This window comes from Ambystoma mexicanum, chromosome 1q (genome assembly GCF_040938575.1).
Source record: "Ambystoma mexicanum isolate Mex_15411 chromosome 1q, UKY_AmexF1_1, whole genome shotgun sequence".
Lineage (NCBI taxonomy): Eukaryota > Metazoa > Chordata > Amphibia > Caudata > Ambystomatidae > Ambystoma > Ambystoma mexicanum.
Window position 1 is genome coordinate 1,272,953,567 of NC_090922.1, and position 25,122 is coordinate 1,272,978,688.

The 25,122-nt window shown below is 43.6% G+C and overlaps 1 protein-coding gene across 15 annotated transcripts in view; it reads left to right on the plus strand.

The window, feature by feature from the left end:
* The window catches only part of DAB1 (DAB adaptor protein 1), a 4,845,894-nt gene that overhangs the window by 1,066,778 nt on the left and 3,753,994 nt on the right, over nucleotides 1-25,122 (plus strand). The window contains exon 1 of one of the 15 annotated variants that reach the window (XM_069642090.1): nucleotides 15,636-15,683. The exons of the other annotated variants lie outside the window; for them this stretch is intronic. The gene's annotated coding sequence lies outside the window, so the exon portion shown is untranslated. Of the gene's footprint in view, nucleotides 1-15,635; nucleotides 15,684-25,122 lie in introns of those variants that run through there. 15 annotated transcript variants of the gene reach the window in all.

A 25,122-nucleotide genomic window follows, 5' to 3' on the forward strand; every position in this document is an offset into this window, starting at 1 on the left:
AAAACTAAATCAACTACAACCAAAATACTTACCATCTCTTTCTTTCAATTTCTGCACACGAACCCTCAGAAGACAGATCCGTATTAGCACCGACTGTGATCTTTTTATATTTGTAACAGAGCTTGAGTAATTTAGTTCACTCAAAAGCAAAATTGCAATGTTTATGGTTTTAGTTTGCTTAAATTCTGCAAATCACTCCCATTTTGACCATTACTATCAAAACAAATAGTTTTACAAAAAAATTGTAATGCTCTAAAAATAAAAAATGTGGTTATTTGCAAACAACCATGTTTTGTTTAAATCGATTCACTCTTTGCTAATTACAACTAATGTTATATAATCCCAAAACGATTCGTAAGAAAGTAGCATATATTTCAGATTGTCGGTAGACCTCCCAATCGAGAAAATAAATGATTTTTTTTCAACAACCCTAATCTGGGGCAAATGAGAATGTGTTGCAGTGCCATGGGGGATTTAGGCAGTGCCTTAAGTGGCACTACAAATCGAGCCGGGGCTCATCGAGGGGGCGTGGCCTAACAACGGGGGTCTTGATGGCCCATTAGGCCACGCCCCCTTGACGAGCCCCGGCTCAATGGGCTACTGGCACCCCTGCCAGGCAGCCTTTTGTAGAGATTAGCACCCTCCCCCCTATTGGGAGAGGGTGCTGATCTCTGCATTTATTTTGTTTAGGCTTGCCTGGCAGGGGACAGCGCCTCGCCTATTCAGCCTTAATGGTGGTGCTGCCCCTCGCCAGCTGGGGAGGGGCAGCGTCACCATTAAGGCTGAAAGGGTGAGGCCACTGCCAGCAGAGGCCTTTTTCCTAAATACTGAAACTCCCGCGAATCCGCGGGAGCTTCAGTATTTAGAAAGCAGGCCTCTGCTTCCAGCGGCCTCACGTTTTCTCCATAATGGTGGCGCCGGCCCACGCGCATCACTTGATTAAAAGGATGCCTCGCAGGTGCGGCGCCACCATTATGGCTGAAAGGCATTTTTTTCTGAAGCCTGAAGCTCTCGCACACGAGCGAGAGCTTCAAGCTGTAGAAAAAAATGACTTTTTTGTGTTGTGGCCGGGGCTGCCAGGGGAGATTAGTGGGCCCCGGCAGGGCCCCGCCTCAAAACGAAATTTTGGAGCCTGCTGGGGCCCAGCCCCGGCAGGCCCCGGCCCACTTAAAGCCCTGGATTTAGGGGAGCAGCCCATCATTGCTCCTCCCTGGTGCCTAATGCGTTCCCCAGCAGCCACCCACAGGGCTGTTGCTCTGAGGGCAAGCCCTGATTTAAACAAAAAATATATATATCACCCTGTGAGTGACGCATTGTGCTGCACAAGACGGCAAGCTACTTGTTGGTTTTTAAAAATATTTAATATAACAGCACAGCACCCTCCTCGCAAGGTTTCCAGGGCAACAACATTGTTGTTGTGCCCTGCGTGGCAGTGGTGCACCCAGAATTCTTCTGCCTCGTTGTGCCCCGGCCCTGGTCTGGAGTGGACACCTACAGCATCGGTCAGTGTGTGTTTTTATTTCAATGTGTGTTTTTATTGTAATGTATGTTTTATTTTTATGTATGAATTTATCATGAATTGTATGTAAATATTGTGTACTGTAATGAATGTACAAATGTATGTATTGTAATGAATGTATGTATGTATTGTTATGACTGTCTCCCTAATGAGTGCACAAAGCATGAAAGTGCTTGGAGGAGCACACCTTCTGGACTGTAAGAGGCTGAATGAGCTGTGTACCAGAGTGTGCTCCCCTCCCCCCTTTATTTGCAATACATATTTGGGAGCTATGTGACAAACCTGAAGGTGTCTCACTTACTGGTTGCCGGGAATCTGTCATCCAGGTGGCCAGGACACAGCCATCGCTATTGGATCTAATTCCTTGGGATGGACCAGTGGCGGAGGATCACCTGGATGGGGGATCTTTAGGAGGGGAAGTGGGACACTGCTGGGCGAGACGCGGTAGGCCCTTCCTTGTAACACCCCATCTTAACCTGTAGGATATTTAGAAGCTCTACTCCCCCCCCCCTTTTTCGACATGAAAACTTTGTTACACAGCAACAGACAACAGACTAACAACAGAGCCGTTTACCTGATGCGTCCCAAAACACGGGTCAGGCAGAGCCAGGCAATTGACAATAATCACTTACACCTGACAACCCGTTACCTTCCACACAGGGATAAAAGGCGGAGCACGAATGCACACTACGAGCAAAGCTCAACGCATGAGGAATCAGCTACATGGTACCGGTAGTTCAAACGGAGGGGGAAGGCTGTGAGACCTGGAGGGACGATGAAGGGGAAACTGCCCTTGCCCTTTTCATCTCAGATCCGTGAAGCCTCTGAAAAGGAAATCATAAGACCGGGAGTTCCAGCTGGCGTGATTAGGAACACATGTCAACGGTGCATGGGGGCCTCCGACATTGATAACAAAGCAGGAAGGCACGCTGGCTACCGTGGTACATTCCTTGACTCCAGAAGAAAGCAAAGCCAGCAGACTCGACAAAATTGGTGAGTCGGAGGAAGTTGATAGCAAAGCCGAATTGTATTGAGCCCAAGGTTACAAGTGGCAACATTAGATGAACGCATGAACTTGAGAACAAAGGACTTGTGTGTGTTAGAACTTTTGGTAAAGCCCAAGAAAGACCAGATGCGGAGTGGTCAGGTGCTGCAGGGGTGCCCATTCAATGACTCTCGCTGGCCCCTTTAATGGTTGAAAGTGCAAGTACCAGAAGACCCTAGAAAAGGGAGGCGTGAGGTGTCGGAGTGGTCCTACAAGGGTCGCGTCAAATCCCTTGTACACACGAAAGTCTCTTACCCATTGCCAAGAGAAAGCTAAGGGAAGTGAATCGCGCATCGTTCGAAAATAAAGTGAACTGAATATTTGGCAAACATGAACATTGTGCAAGATAAGACATGTGTGAACCCGACAGACAGATGCCGAAAAAAATCTATGAAAACGAAATCCACACCTTCTGTTCAGACAAAGCAAATCACAAACTGTATTAGGAAATCATGAACTGTTTTAAAGGTTCTTGAATATTGAAAGCTACATTTGAAAGGTCATAGTGAACCCGACAAAGGGAGGCCCAAGTTGCAAGAAGGATCAGAGCCCAGCAGAGGGAGATCCAAGGGGCAAAGAGCAATCACCCAAGGCACAAGATTACCGAAGGAACTTTTGTTTGTTTGTTTGCTGTTTATGAGTAGGGGTGAAGAATAATACACCCAGAAACAGTGTGCCGACGAGAATGAAACCGGTTGTGGGTTGTCCATAGTGTTGTTTGTTTAAAAGAACATTTAAGATCCTGAATGTTAAAAGCAATATTTGAGAGGCTGCAGTGAACCTGACTGAGGGAGGCCCATTTTGCAAAGAGGATCCGAGCCCGGCGGAAGAAGGCACTAGGGGCAAAGAACAATTGCCCACAAAGGTGCAAGACCACCAAGGGAACTTTTGTTTGTTTGTCATTTTGATCCATCAGGCCTCTTAAGGCAAGAGACTTTGAGGAAAGAGACTTGACCCTTGTAGGTTCTGGTTTTGTGAAATAGACTTGTGAACCTCGTGCTGGAGAGTCCCAGGATTGTGCTGTGATCAGGAGTCCAACCTTGTCCCGTGATAAAAACATGGGGAAGGGAGACCCCATCATACCATCCTGGCTTATCATTTTGTGAACACTTCTTTCTTTTCTGGTGAAAATTATCCCACATTCTTCTTGTAATTTAGTGGTAAGGATTGGCAATTGATTGTTTTAGTATAGGCCCTTTTTATTTGACAAGACACTACTAGGAGTGCCTTATTATTATTTGATGGTCGGAGCTTGCTCCCGTCTTAGATTTAGGTTTGGATTAGGTGTTTTTATCACCCATGCATACAGTTTATTGATCACCCTTGAACTGTGATCACTTGTGTCTGTATTTACTGTTGCCATCATGAGTTCCTTACAGCTGTGGCCTTCAGATTAGCAGCACTGGGGGACACATGCCCAGAGGTGGAGACCACACTATTGGTCCTCCCAATCACTGTGAGATTTACATTGTGTAATAGTGGGGAGAGTTGATTGCTGGTTGACTTCACGGACTAGAGCAACCAGAATTCCCTAAGACTACAAACCTGTCCTAACCAGCAACACCTGATCTGACTGCCTCACTGATGAGTGCAAGAGGTACAAAAGCGTTTGAAGGAGAACACCATCTGGACTGTAAGAGGCTGAATAAGCTGGTAATTAGAGTACTTACCTCACCGCCCTTTGTTTGCAATTGTTAAGAATGTATATATGAATGTTTATGTATGTGTGTTTGAATGAAATGCATTGTGTGTGTGCAGGATTAGTTGAGCAAGTAGCTGTGACTGTGTGTTTATGTATGTGTGCATGCTTTTATTAGTATAAAAGGGTATGTGGGTGGGTGTGTGTGTGTGCATTTATATTATCTATGCAAGGGATTTACATGACCAACCATACTATGTGTATGGTTGGTAACTCTTAATCCCTTTCAGAGACTTAAGTGACCAATACTGGCATAGATAGGCTTGCTATCTATACCAGTAATGGTCATTTTAAATTGCATGCATTAAACTGCTGCCACAACGTATCTATGCCAGCAAGGGCCACTTTAAAGGGCATGCATGAAGCACTTCACCTACCGTGCATGTTATTGAAAATGACCATTACTGGCATAGATAGGTTTGCACCAGCAGCTTCAAGCATGTAATTTAAAGTGACCATTACTGGCATAAATAGGCTGTATATTTATGCCATTAACAGCGACTTTAAATCATATTTGTCTGATTTGAACTGGGGAAGCTCATACATAATGGGGCGAGGTGGTGTCAACCCCCTGAGCCTTCAACCATCATGGAGGAGCTGTGCCAGCCAGGAGTGCTACCTCAACTGCCTGTTGCAGCTGATGGATCGATCTTGGGCTTGCTTAAACTGTCAAGGGGAAACACAGTTTCCCTGGGATAGTTTGTACCCATGCCACGCATGTCCAATGGGCCACACAAAGTGAGGGATGTTTTGCTTACCTAGCTTTGCATAGGGCATTGGGGATGCAGGCTGGGGTTCTGCACATTTGTATGTGCAAGGGGGCACTCATGCCTAACGCCACACAAACAATGGCTCACTGCTGCTCCGAATCAGTAGCACTTCAACTCCTCGGCGCATGTGCAGGAACCAGGAAGTGCTTTGCTTCCTGGTTCCTGTTCATACTGTGTGGGAGGTGGATGGCTTTCTGGAGGCCACAGCAGAGCTGTGTGCGGAACGCCCGTGGCTGCGTGCAGCTACATTTTTTATTTATTTTACATATTGTATGTGTGTGAATCAGTGAGTGCATGATGTATGAATGCTGTGTGTAAATGGATTGAGCAAGTGGATATGTGTGTGTGCATGTGTGTTTATGCTGGGCTGGGCAGTGGGTGGTGGTACAATAATAACACATGTTTTACTGGATATCTAGCATAGATTCCAGTAAAAAGAATCACCCTTTCTTTTGATAAAAGACATTTAAATGTGTTATTATGTGGCTGGACTGGCATTTTGTGGCAGCCAGTCTAGCCATTTCTTATTGTGGCATGACATTTTTAACTGTATATGTACGATAAAGCAAGCATGTTAAGTGTTGCTTCTTGTCTAGATTTGTATTTTGCAGGCTGCCATTCTAGCCCTCTATTATTGTGGCCTGGTGTTTTTTTTACTGGGCACCTATGATAAACCATGCATGATACATATTATTAACTGGCTCTACTAGCATTTTTGGCTAGCCAGTCTAGCCATTTCCTACTGTTGCATGACAGATTTTGCTGGATATCTATCATAAAGCAAGCATGTTTAGCGTTACTACTTTGCTAGACTGGAATTTTGCTGGCAGCTCGTCTGGTCCTTTTTTACTGTGACATGGCATTTTATTATGGGCATCTATGATACAGTAAGAATGATAAATGTTATTACATGGCTATATTGGCATTTTGGTGCAGCCAGTGTAGCTATTTCCTAATTTGTCATGGCAAGTTTTAATGGGCATCAAGGATGAGGAAAATGTAAGTGTTGTTATGGGTCTAGACTGGACTGCATTCTGGAGCCAGTCTGGACACATTTTCTTATTGTGGAATGGGATTTTTAAAGGCAAAGCTAAAAGGAGTGTGTTCCCATGTAGGGATACTGCCATGTATTGGCACAGCCAGTGTGGACATGTTTCTGTATAGTATAATGGCATTATATGCAATGCAAATATGAGTATGTTCTTATATAGGAATTCTGGCAGATATTGATTAAGTCAGAATGGAAATGTATGGGCACAGTCAGTGTCAAAATGTTGACAATATTTTTTTTATGCTTGCATGTATTGTGGGCGAAGGCATCATGAAAATGCATTTGGAAATGCTTGTGTGTACTGTTTCTGACTTGCAAACTGGCTTTTTACCCAGTTTTACACAGAAAGTGTGCTTTATAAAGGATCATTTTAGCCCAATACTTAAAATATATTATTTGTGGGGAGAGGGAACCTTCCTCAACCTACTAGTTTAGTTCGGTTTCCCTGGCTATGCTTGTTAAATCGGGCATATTTGGGTGAAATATTTACGATCATCACTCAAATAAAAAGAATTCACAGGCTGCCATTGGATTTAAAGTGACTGTTGCTGGCATAGATATGACCTATTTATGCCAGTAAATTTCACTTTAAATCACATGCATAAACGGCTGCCACAACCTATCCATGCCAGTAATGGTCACTTCAAACTATACGCATGAAGGCTGAATTGCTTCATGCATATAATTTAAAGTGACCATTACTGGCATAGATAGATTTTGGCAGCTGCCTCTTGCATGCAATTTACATTGACCATTACTGGCATAGAAGGTTGCAACTGCAGGCTTATGAACATGGGATATATGTGTAGTGTATGGTTGATGACATGGCATTTACTTGATTGTTTTCATGTTTTGCCCTAGAGAACCAACTGTAAATTGTATTGCTTTTTACCTCATTTTTTCAAAAAAAGTGCAGCAAAATGCATCATTTCAGCACATTATTTTTAAATGTTTGCTCATTTGAGGAAAAATGTAGAACCCTCTACTGAAAACATTCAACACCCAGCGAGGTCTTGCTTCCCATGAATCATTTAGAAATCTTGGTGGCCTTTCAGGAGATATCTGCCCCCCTCCCCCTCAACAAAAGCTGCCTCTGCCATTAGCTTGCAGGCTAGTAAAATGTTAATGTGCAGTCAGGGGAGCCATCATTTAGTGAAGATTAATCATATGTTCCCCCTTTTCTGGGAAACTCATTCAGAAGAGGACTGCGAGAATTGACCTTGGCCTCAAGCCCAGGGATCGTATCTCCAGCACTGACATTTCTCCATTGGTGTCCAGTGGCTGGAAGGATCATGTTCAAGACCCTTTGCATTGACCACAAGGCCTACTGGGGCCTGGGACCAAAATATCTCCAGATTTCTCTTCTCAAGTGTCTTCCTACTCGAGCACTTTGCTCCTCCACCTCCAACTCTTTGAGGGTCAGTTGCTTTTCCAAGCAACAAGTTGGGGGCAGATCTCTCTCTTCAGCTGGCGCCTCAGTCTGGAACAGCCTCCCTGCCTCTCTAAAACTTGAGCAGAACAATTTCCGGTTCCCGAAGCAGCTCAAGACTTTCCTCTTTTCTTCTGCCTTCTCTCTCTTCCGCTATCCTGCTGATCTCTTGCACTGGTTACCTGGCTACCCTCTGCACCATGGGCCCAGGTTCCTGCCCTCCCAGTTGCACACCTGCACTGCCCCCTGCAACCTGGCACTTGGGGCTGTATCTGCAACCCTACAACCCCACATACTGGCACTTATCTATCACCTGTTTATCTGCACTTAACCCTTGCACTGCCCACTGCTGGGAACACTTCTTGTTTTTCAATGTTTGATCCTATGTCTTGCAGGGGTATCTCTTATCCCAGTTCTCTTTCCGAGCCGGCACAGTAAGATCAGGCACTGAGAGTGAGCCACATGTTCCCCATTGACTCATATTGACATGAGCATATAGATAATTGGATTGAGACAAGAAATGTGGTCCTCAAAAAGAATGTCCAATCCAGTGCTGACCTATCACACGTAGTTCCAAGAGAATGCTCAAATAGTATATGTTGCTATATACAACATTCAATTGTATTACATGACCTTACATTGACATTTACAAAATCATAATACCAGAGAGGAACGAGCTCGAAAAAAAAACATCAGGAGAACAGATGCAGTAGCACCGAGGGTAAGGGGAATAGGGAGATGTTGGTTTGCTGCAACATAAATGGGGGGGACTTCCCCAAGTAAGGGGCCTTAAACTCGAGTTGGGGTTACTCGTGCTTAAACGCATGATATTTTCACATATAATCATCTGGGTTTAGAAACTTATGAAGTCATAGATAACTCACATTTTTCCTACCTGGAACTTAAGCAATCTCCAGAACCTCAGCAAAACCTTTGTTCTGCTCCAGTCCCGGCATACTCCCTTACAAATTGCAAGGTCAGTGGTTGTGCTATCAGGGCAACTTAATTCAAAAATCCCAAATGAGAAACCTAATTTTAGCCCGCACAACTTCATTAGGCTATGGTGGCGGCTTAATAAATAATTACTTGTCAGAGAAAAGCATCTTAATTAGAGAGTATGCAAATTCCGTAAATTCAATCTAAATATTTGTCACATTGCTGTTTTAAATAATTTTATCATTTTAGCGTGGGTGCTCCACAATCAACAGCTTGCTTATTTTTTCCTTGCTGCTAAGTAATTCTGTAGTGGAGCATGGCAGGTTATGTACTACTGTGACACTGAATGCATTTAGTCTATTGGAGCCATCTGGAATTGCAGAAACCTGTTTTCCTTTCCTTCATGCCGCGCAGAAGCAGTAATTTGTCTTGAAAGGGTGCCTTGTTCAAAGAAATGTGATTGTGCAAACTCTATGGGCAGACTGTTGTAGGCAAAGCATATCTATGTATAATAACCCACGGCCTGCTGCAATTTGTTTTTATTATTGTTGTTTGCATACTCCAGGCAGCGTTCCTGTAGTGTCAGGTAGACAAAAGGCAGATAGTTCCTAAAAGTGTTATGTCGTTTTGAACTCAATGTTGACCAATGACATGGCCCAATGGCTGTAAACCCATAACATTTTTTTTTGTACAGCACTAGCTTTGGGAAGGTACAGTGCACTGACCATGGTTAGGGATTACAGACATGATTACTGAGCTAAAATAACTACCGCTCTGAACGACTGTAGGAATGCATATTGTGGCTAAACCACCTACTCACACTACTACTAAACCAGCAATGATCCTAATCATACAATTAAAAACAGAGATGAAGGATATCGCTTGTGTGTTAATATGAAGGCTATACTATCAGGAGGGGTGTGAAGGGATAACAGTAGAAACCCAAGCAGCAATAGTACAAGGACTCCAAAATAAAAGAATGTCCAATCAAGACTCTATATAATTATGTAGACTTTAAACAAACAAGAATTCAAATAAAACTGACTAGAAAAAACACAAACAAAACAAAAACCCATCCGTATGGAAAGAACACAGAAAATGCATAACTAGTATAGAATGCTAGCAGGGGCATTGCAGTCTAGCAGTCTAGCAGGGGAAGAGACTGCCTCTGCTCTCGTTACATCGCAAAACTCTCTAACAGGGTGGTTGGGTCCTCCCACGGTGTCTTCAACAGTGGAAGTCGCGTGCATCGCCTGTGCGCTTCGACGAGTGCTGAGAAGTGCAGTGTAGCAGTCTGTCTGCTGTCTGTCTACATTTTGTGAGGGTAAGCCTACCTTGCTTATTGACTGCTGCTCTTGATCTACTGCTTGACCTCATTGTTGTCCACACGCCTTACTGCGCCTAGATGCTGAAGCATGCCATCTAAGAATACAATCTATCAACTTCGTAGTACGGTACGGAACAAACAAACTAATAAGGATGCACCTACTGCTGGAAAAAAGACAGGAAAAGGGCAGAATAAGATGTGGCTCTGATCACTATTAACACGGCTCAGCAGACTGATATGTTGTTGGAGCGAGAGAAAATTACAGATTACTCCATAAACACAGCTGCCAATGGAGAGCAAGTGATTTCGCAAGAATGGATAACAACCTCAGTGTTCTCGCAAACCGATAGCCCAATGTTACCACCTATTGATAACAACTTCCTATTGAACAGTGGAGTAACTTTGCTGAAAATGTTGGGGGGGACATGACATCTGAAGAAAAGGTGCCCCAGCCAAATGAATGGGGACAAAATGGTGTGCCAGGAAAGTTGGGGGGGTCAAACACCTCTGTCCCCACCCTAAAATTACGTCCATGCTATTGAATATGTGCTACAGTTAACATCGCAAATCCATAGGTGTTATGTTGCCCATGTCTCCCATACAGTGCTCGGAGGCTCCAATTAATATTTTCAGCTTTGATTTACCAAGATCACCTGATCTGGAGAAAATCCCAGATTAACTATGTGACTATTTCAATGACACTGACAGCACTGACAGATCTGCAGTGCCTGAGGCTTCTAAGGATATGCACACTAAGCTCATAACTATCAAAGTGTTACTTACTCTCTGTACTGACATCTCAAAAGAGCAAATGGAGCTCTGCAGTAGTATTGGGGAAATTGTTGATGTCCTTTTATTCAATAGCATGTGTGATGGTCCACCTAAAACACACACCAATGTGCTTATTACCACTGTTAATAATAATGCCTTGATTTCTATAGTTGATGTAATACAAACAGAGTCCAATCAAGATGAGGTATTGCCGATGACGACTTGGATCGAGTAATGACTACGCTAGATTTGCCTTCCAAAGCTGATCGTGAAGATGGCGGCGATCCACTTGAACATACTATTCTATGGTACAAAAAAAAGATCAAATAGCCTGCAACCAAATGGCAACTGGGTTCTTCTTAAAAAGAATTCCAGTTTACTGTTTATTACATCTGCCCCTAATATAACTTGTGTTTCTACATCCAATAACTTTGATTTGGTTGACATCACCAAATCAATGTCAAATTAATTCTAATAAAATCATTGTGAAATCGGCCTTAGAGAACATTTTAATTGAGCAAGTAATATTAAAGTTATTGAACTGTTCATGACACATGATAGCCTGTTTTAAACAGAGACAAAATGCTGCATACCACAGTTACGTTCTATTAGCACAAAAGATCTTGTATTGGTTGAATTACTGTCGCTGAATAGTTCAACTAATTGGTAATTGGTGCATTGAATTTATCTGTAATTCTTGATTATTTGCTGCCCTTCTGCCAAGATTTTCAAAGAATGGATTTTGAAATTATTACAGTAGCACCTAATGACTTTTGCAATGAAACCATTATGAAATGGTCAAGACAAGATTTATGCAACCTCAAAGTCACTACAGATGTGCACAGAAGGACAGTGCACTGATCAGAAGCAGTCATGGAACAAGATCAGGTAATGGAACAATGATCCAGCTGGTCCTGGTTACACTCAGCCCTTGTGAATAGTGAAAATGGACCCTGAATTATCATGATAACATTCTCCTCAATTGTGTATCTTGGAATACTGGAGATTTTCACTCCTTCATGGGTAACCTTAGCATATTGCTTAGTGTTGATTTGTTGATCTTACAAAAATCTTGGTTTTGTCATAGCTTACAATTAGGTGGATATAGTACAGTGCAGAGCTATGCCATGAACAAGTCTCTTGATAGACCCTCAGGAGGTCTTGTCATAGGAGCTAAAACTAGCCTGAATCTTATGGAATACTTTCCCCATTTGGGTAACCCTATGTATTATCTGCTGTTTTGGCTACACCTGCGAAATTTAACGTGTATGACCTTCCAGGGGTCCTTAAAACTAAATCCATATTGTACCACCATGATTTCATTTTAACTGAATGGAATTGGCAAAACCCATGACTACAGTTTGTTTTCTTGGTTGACTTCAATTCCTAAGGTGATACTTTAAAAAGGGGAAGGGATAATCTTAGATATACTGACAAAGGGAAACAATCATTCAAGACTAAGAGGGGCACGGTCACATCATTGGCGCAAGATGATAGCCCTCAGATAGTCACAAGTGCTAGCTGGCTTGCCGTTCTGGAGGAATATTGTTTAGAATATCTCAATCAAAATAATACAGAATCGTCCTCCCCCAATTACACTTGGTCTAATGGAAAGGACTTCACCAGGATAGATGATATTTTTAATACTCGTTACCTTAGGGATTTGGTTACTGTATTTGATACACTGCTAAATGTTCTTAGCAACCACGCTGCACTGAGATGCATTATTAGTTGGACAGGTACTGTGGAATCTCGAAATGTACTGGGTTGGAATGTTGTCAATCCTCAGGGTAATAGGATTGTGTGGAATAAAATGAGTATTGAGAAATGTAATTTGAAATGAATGAGAAGTCTCATATTGACTGGTGATTGGTACAGACGGAATGTGGAAACCATATATGAACACATTTATACATTGTTCTCTTTGGATATTTTCATAAAGGAATGCATGTCCAGTTATAAGGTTGATCCTAATATCTTCTATAATGCTGCTATTGCGGATCAGTTATTCTACCTCACTCCTAAAACCCAAAACCTTGATAGCCAAGCATTGTACTCGATACAGCAACTGACTCTTCTCTCATAGCCACTCCACTCAGAATGCCCCATAGCAGTTGGTCTTTAATGCACTCCACTCCAATGATTACAGAACGTTTGGGCTCTTTTACCAAAAGCATATGTCTGGGAGTGGTTGCACAGAAATTAATCCTGTTTCTGAGCTTTATTTTATCCATGTTTAGCGGGTGATCTTGTTTAATTCCTTGCACTACTTACTGGTACACTGCTACAGTGGAGGACATCTTAAATATTATAAGCAAGCTTAAACCATCTAGATCCCCTAGCCCGGAAGGCATAACAAACATTGCGATTAAGAAGGCACTTCTGATCTGGAATAAATTCATGCAAACAACTTTCATCAGAGTAATCAAGAAAGGTTATCTACCCATAAATTGAAAAAGTCATTCTGTTTCCGATTCATACAAAAGGACCACATAAGGACCCAAAAATTATCTCTTGTTGGGTGTAGTTGACTCGTCCTGTAATAGATTCTGTAATTTTCTTCTTGAAAAACTGAATGCGTGTGATATTGAAAACCAACTTTATAAAAATAACAAGCAGGTTTTCGTAAAGCATGGGCACAATTCAAAACATATGATCACTAATCTCATTCATTCCTCTCTTGCTACAGCAGGCTCAAAATTATTTTTATGTTTTATTGATTATGTTATGTTATGTTATGCTATGTTACTTGGCATTTATATAGCACCTTATGTATCATTGGTATGATCTCAAAGCGCTGGTAGGTTGAACACCCTCGGGAACCGTAGTTCAAGTCAGTAGAGAGAGAAAGAGTCATAAGGTAGGTGTGTGCACCGGATATGTGTGCAGCCGGTGTGGCAGTTGCAGGATAGCTGCTTCTTAGCGGTAGGTGTGGTGGTTGTGAGGTTAGGTATGTGTGTTCATTCTGGAGAGATGACGCCCAGACTGATTTGTGGCTGAGTTAGGCCTGAGGAGATGCTTAAGCTAGCGGTGTGTGCTAGCTAGCTGTGTTTTATTAGGATGATGAGGAGTATGTGGCGGGTGTTAGTATGAGAACAGCTATACAGAATGTGTCACAGTATTGCTGTGTTCTAGTTGAGTGTTGGTTTATAGTCAAGAGTAAGCGTGGTAATGTGATATGGTGGTGTAGAGGAGGTCCCAAATAAAGCCTGCACTCCAGTCGGCCATTTTGAAGTACCAGGAACGTTCACACCGAGATATGTGACGTATGATGAGCAAATAAACCAGTAGAGAGCCGCAGTAGGGCTCTGCCCAGTGCCTATCAGGAGAACAACACCTGTTGAAGTACCGATACCTAGAAAACCATGGACAATAAGGTATCTATTGAGAAAACCCTACCAGCAAGTAAGACGAAATGAAGATAGCCTAAACATTGTCCCGGAAGAAACTCAAAAGGCCTTAATGGAAAATGAATGGTGAAGTCACAAGGGCCTGGACTAACGTGCAGAACCAAAAAATGACACACAGAGACGAAATGCCATGAATAAGGATATTGTGAACCTCGAAGGAGAGACGATGTTGAAATATAAAGAAACTTAAGCTATAAAGCAGGATGAAGTCATTCAACCAGCTAACGCCTGTACATATGCTTGAAACTGCAAGAAAGCTGAGAAAACAGTGCGGCTTGCTATGCTTAGTAGAAGATAGACCGCGGCAAGTGCCACCTATACATAGCTACCTCAACGAAGCACACTAAACAAGTGTGAGCCAACTTTACACAAAAGCAGAATTAACTCAGGTTACTAGAGGTCAAACAGGACAGGATTCGTATTCCAGCTAAAACGAGAAGAGATGGCTGAATCGAAACTCAGCAGAGGCAACGTGAGCCAGGAAGAGCAAAGTCAGACCAATGGAAGGAGCTAACAGTAGCTTCGCGGAATGGAAACTTAAGAACAGAATAGCCTATCTCAGGAAGGCCGAGATAAGGAGGCGTAGGCAGGTGGCAATCCGAATAAGAATAAATGCACACATTGAAGGGTACAAATTGAAGGAAACTAGGCAGATTCACGGTGTGAGTGGCATGTGACCTTCTGTGCGAGAAGGAGCACAGGTTCACAACTATGCCTGGCTACCACCCAGACAGAGATATCATAAGATACAGTTTCGAGGCCAACCACAGCCAAGTAATTGACACATAGCCATGAAAGGAATGATGGATTGAATGAAGGACGGGTGAATCTTGGACACCCTGCACCTGGCTGACCATTCTGCGTGCTGCTAAGTAAAGTGGAGATTTATGCATGGGGTTGAAGCCAAGCCAATCACAATGGACCAAATAATCTAGGGTCCTATAGATAGTACAACCAATGGGACCTTGTACTCTTAGTGACGTCTACAAGAGTAATGTTAGAAGGAAGGGCTTAGACGCCCACCTGATAGTGTTTATCCAATCCTCTCACTCTGTTACCATATACAGATATAGTACCTATAGTTAAGTTACGTTTTACTAACCAATAGAATTGCATGTTAACTTTTGAGCGTTACACGTCTATGATGACGAGTTTTGGGTATAAATGTTATTGTTTGTATGAAGTTCGCGGGAGTTGAAGCGAGACGGACTATCGCGTCACTGTTGATTTCAATGTTTCTCCGTTTCTTGTACTTGTCATTAAACATACTCCCCTTTGCCAAACCATTGAGTTGTCCTTATTGATTGGTGTTGGAGTAATATACCTGCACCCCCATCCATCTCAAAGGTGCAGCTATCTGGTCTTAAAGTACTGCGGAGCAAACCCTGCCTCTATGGGCCGGCCGGGGGTCTCCCCAGTACATTTGGTAGCAGAGATCTGATGGTTATCGAGTATCGATTATTTTACTAAAGTAAGACACCTATTGATCGTCAACATAAAATAACTCTAGGTCTTCGGCAATATCGTGAGTCCATTCAGCTGAGTAGACCGTGAAGCGCCCTGAAGACAATGGTAGCGTAAGCAATAGTCTGCAGAAAGTGTCTGAAAGGACCCGTTTTCCCACACTTTCCTTCCCATTCCTACAGGCAGCTGAGCGAGAGAAAAGCTGAAGGAGGCGGTAACAAAGGCGGTGATTCCGAGGGTCTGGAGACGAACCATGTGAATGGTGAGTGAAGCAAAAAATGTAATGCTTTGGCAAATAGTGTAAGCCTTAGAACAAGTAAAGGAAAAAGGTAACAAAGGGGGGAGGGAAAATAAAATATAGTTAGATGCAGAGAAGACTGCATATATATATAAGGGGATAATGACTCGAGAGTAATAAAAGAGAGAGGTTACCGGGGTAGACACCAGAGAAGAGAGAGGTTACTGGGGTAAAACACACGAGAAGAGAGAGTACTCGCCTTATTCCTGCGCTTTAATATAGAAACTAGAAGAAACATGTACCCAGAGTCCCACATAATGGGGAACTACTAGGCTACCACAACGTTTAAAGACGTCATGAAAGGTGTACGTTTACAGTCCATGAAGGGGTAATGATTAGAGGCAGAGATATTTGTGTCCAGCTGGTGTCCGTCTAGTCTGTTAAGTGTCTGTTATGACATAACACATATGTATTGAAATTTTTTGGAGAAAAGTGATTTTAAAAAAATTGCAATTTGATAGCTGAGACAGAATGTTTCTGTTGATGTTTTTGAACAAATCGGTAGTACATAATTTTTGTGGAAAATTTGGGTTGGAGCTTGTGATATTTGGTGCTCGCTCATATTGTAGAATCTGTTTAAACCACACGCAAGTATTGACAAGTGTTATATAAGAGGAAAGGGAACAGATTTGAGCATGGAAGACATAACTCCATTGGCACACTTATGCAAGCAATTGCCAAAACATGCACCCAAAGTAAATAAATATAGTACTGAGTGGGTTAAGGGTACCACCCACAAGATGTTTATGCCGTGGCCACAAAATGGGTCTTTATCCAAAGCCGTTTTACAGCATATCACGACATATTTGCACGCCACATACACAGGAAAGAAGTTAGAAAAATGCCTTGCTGTTCTCGAGTTGTGTAAAATGTATGAACAGGTAAAGGAGGAAGAGCCGCCAACAGATTGGATACTTCATGTATGCACGGAGGGGGGTGAGACGCCTACTGCGCCACCTGCCCCACCCGAAACAAGAGTTGAAGAAAGTAAGGACGAGGGATTATACCCGTTAAGGGAACTTAAAGCAGCCACGGGGTACAGCAACCCAGCATATGAGTCACCTACACATAGTAGTGATGAGAATCAAGGGAAAGATAAGGACAAGAATATTACCTCCGCAGTCCCAAGGGACAAGGGGAGACACGATGACGAAAGGAAAGATCAGGCACAGACAAGTGCATCTCTCGATAAGGTGAGAGAAGGGAAGAGATGGAAGGGAAGCGAAGGCAGAACCGATGAGATAGCATTCGCAAAGGATGAATGGATGGGAGGACACATTTTATTGAAACTCCATGGGAAAGGCATTGATGACGCAAGACAAAAGGAGAGGTTAGATGAGACACAGAGAGAGGGAAAAGAGAAGGAGTTAAAAGACGAAAGGATAAGAAGGAAAGACAGACAAAGGCGAGAACAGCTATATCGCAAAGAGCAAGAAAAACAGCTTGATCGCAACCCGAGAGCGGCCTACGATCAAGACAGACAGAAACAGCAAAGGATACGTGAGAAAAGAATAAGGATACAGAGAGATGAGGAAATTCAAAGGGCAGATGAGCGAAGAAATGAAAAGAGAAAGGAAGAAGATAGGGTCAGAGAAGATGTGAGGAAGCGAAAAGAATTTGATGAAGATATCGAACATAAGCGAAGACAGAGAGCACGCGATCTTGGATATCTGGGGAGAGAGGTTAAAGAACCCGCTCAATTAGTAGATTGGGAAGACGTCGAAGAATTCTTTCCTCCGTACGATTCAGTACCAGGCACGTCTAGGGCAAATATTGAAGATGACTTCGACACCAGAAGAATCGGAGAAATGATCGATAGAATATATGATAAAATGGGGCTAGAACAGACACCCCAAGGGGAGGGGGAAGAAAAGCGCCTGGAGAGCACTCAGCTGTACGACACTGAGGATGTCACCCGAAGTAGTGGGAATAGAGAGCTATCCCTAGATAGATTAGAAATAAGCAGGAACAAGGAGGATACGAGAAGTTGCGTGAATTGGGGACAGACATTGTCCGACTCCGAAAAGGAACAGCGTGAAGAAAACAAAGAAGGGAGGCGAAGTGAAAGGCGACTCCCAAGGGAAAAGGAATTAAGAGTCCGCCATGCAGCCTGGCTAATATGAAGAAGCATCTCACGGTCAGAGGGGGGTGTCTTCGCCACCTTATTTAGATAGACTAAGGTTGATTGCGATGCAGGAATATGACCCCTGCAATAGTCAGAAGGACAGTGAGAGAAAAGAAAGAGGGCTACGCATTCAAATTTCTGCTACTAGAGAAGGGGGGAGTAAGACCACAATATATTCCATGGCCACACATGAATCGAGAAAATTTGAAAAACAAGCTTCCAATGCTTACATTGGGAGCCAGAAAATGGATACATGATTTAGAAAAAATGACAGGAGGCAACACACTAGCTATAGGGGACATCAAAGGCCTCCTGATTGTCATACTTGGTGAGAGAGCAGACGATGTGTGGGCATGAGCAGGCTACCCTGGTGTAACCACAATTAATACCATGCATGACAGAGCTACATTTAACAATTGTAGAGCCGCAGTATGGAAAGCGTTACGAGTACTTTACCCAGATAATTCTGATATGGGAGCTATAATGACCCGGAAAATGAAGGCTTCTGAAGATCCGTTGATTTATATACAGAATTTCCAAGATGCGTGGGTGCTCGAAATGCATGAATCTTGGACGAAATCTATACCTGTGTTTTACCATATATTGTCCATGGTTTGCCAGAGCCGGTGCAAAAACAAATCAAGAAATTGGTGGGAATCGAAGCCAAACCTTGGCCAGAAATACAGTTGACCATTGCACATTATTGTAGGCTGTTGCAAGAAAAGAATCGCATAGAGGAAGCGACTCGTAAGGGTGAGGAAACAAAGTTGGTGCAAAAGAAATTGTCAAAGTATCCTCTTGAGGGAGCCATGATAACTAGCACAGCTGAATCAGGCATGCAGCAGGTGGCTAATCCACAGCAAAATAACCAGGGCAATACGGGATTCTATCCCAGGGGAAGAGGATTTAGGGGAAGAGGATGGCATAGCAATCAGGGATGATTCCAAAATACTCAAGGAGGCTTTCAAAATATGCAAAATGGCAACCAAGATAAGTCAAATGGGCAAAAGTTCTGACCACCGCCAGTTTGTTGGCTGTGTGGAATGACAGAGCATTTGGTGCGCACATGCAGAAGTCAAGGCATGATGCGGAACGGCCAAGGAACAGGAGTAGGCATAATAAATCCACCTGCAGTTTTACAGCAGGGTGGTGCACAGAGTCACACGGTTCAACAACAAGCACAAGGAGCACAGCAAGGGGTGCAACCACAAAGCATGGGGAATTTTCCACAAGGACAATCCCAACAGGCACCGCTGCAACTATCACAGACCATGAACCCTGAAATGTGAGGTAACAATGGGAATGGGGGAAATCCACCAGCACGCGGTGGGCTGAATTTATATATAAGTTAGGACAGCTCACTGGAACCCAGATGTGCTCTATCCTATCAGTGAAACCGGACCCTCATAGGGAATCTAGGGTGGATGTCGTTATAGGGGGTAAAGAATATTCCTTCCTAGTTGACACGGGTGCGACACGCTCGTGTATATGTGAAGACAAGTTTCCCTTGTCTGGTGAGGCCATAGATGTTCAGAGTTTTACAGGACCTCACAGTCGAGTTCCCTTTACAAACACACTCCCAGTCTCCATAGGAGAGTGCAAAATTAATGTACCTTTATTATACTCACGTCAGACCCCAGTAAACATTTTGGGTCGAGACTTAATGACAAAGTTGAACATGACAATTTCGTTCACGGAAGAGGGCATAGTATGCTCCACTCCAGGAATGCACTACTCAAATGTATATGAAATGGTTAGAGCATACTCAGGACACATAGCCATGAGGGCCATACCATTAGAGCCAGAAATCTCCGCATATGGCATGCCTGTGCTTATGGCAGGATTGCCAGGTCTTGCAGACAGGATCATGAGAACCCCTGATGAGTTTTTATTCAGACCAAGAATATCTATGCATGAGGAGAAGGGACAAGTATTTCCCTTGATTATACACACAGCTGCAGTGCGAGGGAAAGTGGTCTTGGTTGACGGTTACGATGGTGAAGGCAGACAATTGTGCGCGATAGTTGCCATTGAAGAACTATATCGAGTGACTGACGTCACTGATGGAAATCTGTTTGAAGAACAAGCAGAAATGGGAGAGACAATGGTGGAAGTGAGTCTCACCTTTTGGGTAAAGATGATTAAAACAGAAGTACCTCAGAGAATGATGTTGGCACTAAAACGTCCTGAATATTTTGATGACGATATAGCTAAAGTGCCTGTCTCAGTGTGGACTACCGGACCCTATGACGTGGGTCTCTTGAAGGGTGTTGGAGAAGTAAGGATTAAATTGAAACCAGGAGCAATTCTACCAAGAGCCCGACAATATCCCATGTCCAGAGAGGCAGATGAAGGGATTTTTAAGACAATTTCCGCCATGATGGACCTGGGCATCTTAGTGACATCAGAGTCACCATGTAATACGTCAGTGTATCCTGTCAAAAAATCAAAGGGAAGGTCTTGGCATGTAATTCAGGATTTACACCCAATAAATGATATTGTTGAGGCCAAGTTCACTTTAGTCCATAACCCGGCTACAATTCTATGTAATATACCTGTTGAGGCTAAATATTCCACGGTGATTGACTTGATAAATGCATTTTTCTCAATCCCGTTGCACTGTGACTCACAAGATCTGATGTCATTCACGTTCATACAAATGAGTCTGAAAAGCACGAGGCTGCCACAGGGGAACTGTGAGTCCCCTTCTATTTTCAACAGAGTCCTGCAGATGGACTTAAGCAATATTGCAGTAGAAAGTGTCATATTGCAGTATGTGGATGGCATCCTAATCTGCAGCACAACAGAAGAGCAATGCAGGCACAATTCTATTCAACTATTGACTATTACAAAGATATACAGGCATTGTTGTGGTGAAAAACATAGCAAATGGAGAATTTCGAGTACTTGTTAGTGCATGAATACCATCTCATTATTCAACACAGGCTGCAGAATTATTGACATTGATACTCGCCATTGAGAATCACGCAGACCAGGAAGTAACAGTGTACAGTGGCTCTGCCTATGTGACGTCAACAGTGCCTGGAGGATTAGCGCACTGACAAAGGAGGGGCTACCTCCGCGCAGACGGCACACCAGTGCAGCACGCATCCTTATTGAACAGGCTGATTAAGGCACTACAGCTCCCAATGGGCATAGCGGTCGTGAAATGCACCGTTCAGATGAAAGGGACAGATTTTGTCTCACGTGGAAACCAAGCAGCAGACACGGAAGCCAAGCGTATGGCATCCAAAAGTGAGACGATTATGGAAGTGGAAGTTGCATGTACCAATGAAAGAATATTGGTTGCACGAACAACACCTGAAGCCTATAACAGTCTTGGGTAAACACAGTTAATGGAACTCCAAGGGGAGGAACCACAGGAAGAGAAAAACCTGTGGATATGTCGAGGGTATTCTTTAAACCCCTCTGACAGCTTGTGGTGACAAGGCAGCACTGGTAAACCAGTAATGCCTGTAGCTCTACTAAAAATAACGCTGGAGCCGTTAAATTACCCGGCACATATGACAAAGGAGAATCTAGCAGCAACGCTTGCGGAAGACTGGTTCATACCAAATTTAGCAGAGCATGTTGCATTTTTTATGCTGAACTGCATGATCTGCCAGCAATTAACTGCTGGGCACACATTAAAGGTAATGAGAGGAGTTATCCCCAGGCCAAATGGGAATTGTCAGCACTTGCACGTCGATTACATCGACATTATTCAAGTGTGCAACGGGTACAGATTGATTGATTGATTGATATTTTATTTCTATTGCGCTCGTACACAAGTGTTTCAGAGCATTACAAGGCAAGGGAGGGGAACAGAGGAGAACAAAAACAGCGATCTTACTAGGCCCAGTGACATTGAGAACGTGCAAGTGCATGGGAGAGGGGGAGGGGAAAAGTGCATGGAAAGGGGAGAGGTGGAAAGTGCGAAGCAGAGGAGAAACAGATAAATAACAATAAATAAATAATAAAGGCAACAAACAGTGGTAATGCAGCCAGCAATTTGCAAGTGCTAGGTTTAAGGCAGCAGACAGGGTAGGTCTGATAAGTGTAGGAAGAAAAAGGGGGGGGCTGTATGGGTACAGATACAGACCCCAGTGCAAGGGGTGGCCCGGAGGCAGTGCGGGAGGGTGGCAGGATGAGCAGGTACCTGGGCCTAAAAGACAGAGGGTGGCCAGGTGCACGGTGCCGAGAGAGAACAGATCAGCAGGGGAGAGGGGGAGCGAAGGCAGAAGAAAAGAGGAAAGTCTTGAGGTGCTTCCGGAACCAGAGATGGTTCTCAAGATTTACAGATACTTAATTGTTGTGGTGTGTCCATTCTCTAGATGGATAGAGGCAGGTCCATTTACACACCGAAACACTACCTGAGTGGCAACATTTTTAGTGAGGGAAGTGTTCCCAAGGTGGGGGGTATGCAAAGTCATGAGATCAGATAATGGCCCTCACTTTGTTAATTCAATATTTGAGCAGATCAGCTTGCTGCTTGGTATAAAGCACAAGTTCTTGTCAGCTTTTCATCCACAAGGTAATGGAATCTGTGAGAAGCTCAACGGCTTGTTGAAGGAGAGAATAGCCAAGTTGAAGCTTACTCTAAAGAGGGGTGGTTGCTCTGCGTTCCACTGGCACTGTATGCACTTCAGAACCAACCAGGCTCCGACCATCATCTTACGCCATACAAGATTGCCACAAGAAGAAGAATGAGAACTCCCCTAACACCCCGAGACAGAAATAGATGTGATGCCCAGTCAACAGGAGAGGTGTTAGGGTCTGACATGCAAAACTATCTGAATTGCATGACATCTTGCCTTACTGTAATTTCAGACCAGCTGCAGCGATGACGAAAAGGGTGCAGCGCAGCACAAAACACAGAAGGAGACACTGCATCAGACTCAGTTCAAGATCTACGTGTTCCACTGGAGACGCTGTCTTTGTGAAAAACCATACAAGGAAAAGGTGGGACGAGCCAAAATTCAACGGTCCTAGAGGACTGTCCTCCGTCCGCTGTGAAGCTATAGGGCAGGAGAGCATGGATTTTTCTCTGTAATATCAAACCCTACATCGGAGAAGGCCCCCTGCCTGCACCCCAACGAGAGGAGCGACATGCAACGGGGAAGAACCACAGCACATGCAGACGAGATCCATGATGAGGAAGAAGGACGCATGGCCAGAAAAGTACTTTTTGCAAAGTTGCGGTTTAATTCGGACACTTCCTCTAAGCAAAAAAGGGGATAAGGACATAAAAACGGACACTCTGTGCATCCTAGTTGCAGGGTGAAGAAGGAAATTGTGCATATAAACCACAACGTATTCTGTTCATTTGAACTTTGAACTGAGGCACACTTAAGCCTTGATGAGAAAAAGACTATGCCAAATTTTAACTGGGGATATTTACAATGGAAGCAAATACAGTATCACGATTTATTCAGTATCAAGACCTTATTTGGAATCACAAATGGGGCCTCATTACGACCCGGGCGGTAAGGGATTACCGGTACCGGTAAGGGCACTGGTGCCGGTAATCCCTTACCGCCCTATTCCGAGGTCCCTTTGCGGGTCCTCCCTTAACGCCTGGTTTTCCTAGGTGTTAAGGACAGGACCCGCAAAGGGACTTTGGAGGTAATAACGGTACCACAAATTGCGGTACTGTTATTACCACCTTCTCCATTCCCATTGAGCCCTATGGGGGCTCAAATGGGAATGGGGAAGGGCCATGGTGAATAGGGAATTACCGCCCCCGCCAACCCTCGAATGGGGCGGTATTTGTTCCATTCACCATGGCAGAATCGGTAAGGTTCCGGTGGCAACCATGGCACTAATAGCACCACGGTTACCGCCCAGGTCGTAATGTGGCCCAAGGTGTCCCACAGTAGGGACCTCACAAAAGCCCTAGTTACCTGTTTCGACTTAGTACTGAGGTCATACCCGTCACTGGTAGGGAGGCTCACCAGTGTCACAGACTTTTTACAAGATCCTGAGAACGAAAAGACAATAAGACAACTCCTCACTGTCATTGCCGAACAACTCATCCTACTCTCTGAGTACAGTGAGACAGAATCTAATGTTCCCAACGCAGGCGGAAATAAATGAGCTTGTCAACACACTGTTCTTTCGCATAATCGAAGACTGTCCAACTCTTATTGGAAGAACAACAGACATACTCACGTTTCTTTGAGACCCGGCAAATACTGAACATTTAAGCCATCTTTTGAATAAGATTGTTATTTTAGTCGCACTCCACGCGACCAGACAGTGCAGACATTGTTTACATCAAGGAAAAAACATATAATCCTGAACCCAGCTAGACAGGACAGATGTCCCTGTCACCAGAAGACAGCAGATTGTCGCACAATGTCCTTTTTCGCCTAGTCACCGACTTTCCAGAGATGGTGGGGAGACCTATCGAGGTTGACGTCCTCACCTTCATCAGAGATCCAGCTAATGGGAATGCTCCTGCATGGATCCATACTCCAAGTGGAACTTTCCAACCATCAGAGAGATTATCTGAGGAGATTTTAAAAAAGGCCTTCCACCGAGGAACAGATCGAAGGAGCATATTCAAGAACTTCACTTGTTATACTTGTTTCTTCATTCTGATCAGTGTCCAATATGTCCTCAGGACTGAAGCAGATTTGAGGGGTGGACTGAGAGCTTACCTACTTTGAACATGCACAGTAAAGGGACTTACTGAAGTATTATTTTATTTGATTTTTCTTCCCATAGTCTAGCAAAGGAACTGTATCCTGAAATGAGAGACACTTGTCACTTGCAAGAGGGGGGGGCACCTGTGAAGCACCTGACACTTTTGGCACAGTACTCGAATGACGATATTGGGTGGGGAATAATAGCAGTGATATCTTGTTAAATGATTAAGATGGGGGTCCATCGCAGTAACCGTGTCCTCCCACAAGAAGAGAGGCGCCCTCGCCTCTCTGGAAGGAAATGCTGTTGTCTAACACATAGAAACATAATGTACTTATGCATCATATTTGTCATTATTTTTCTGTCATTAACGATCAGAACTGCATTCTTTATTGGTGCACGAAGCGTTCCAATTTCAGTGCACCCACCTGATGATAAATGCATGAAACCCACAAAAGCACCCAGACCTTATATAATCATTTCAGACCCTAGAAAATCTGATAGTAGAGTAAATGAACTTGAAATTAACGTGATTAATAGTGATATGCACACACTTATGGTAACAAAAGAGCAGGAAAGCCGGAGACAGGGTCGGCATGAAATGAATGAAGAAAAAACACTGTCAACTAC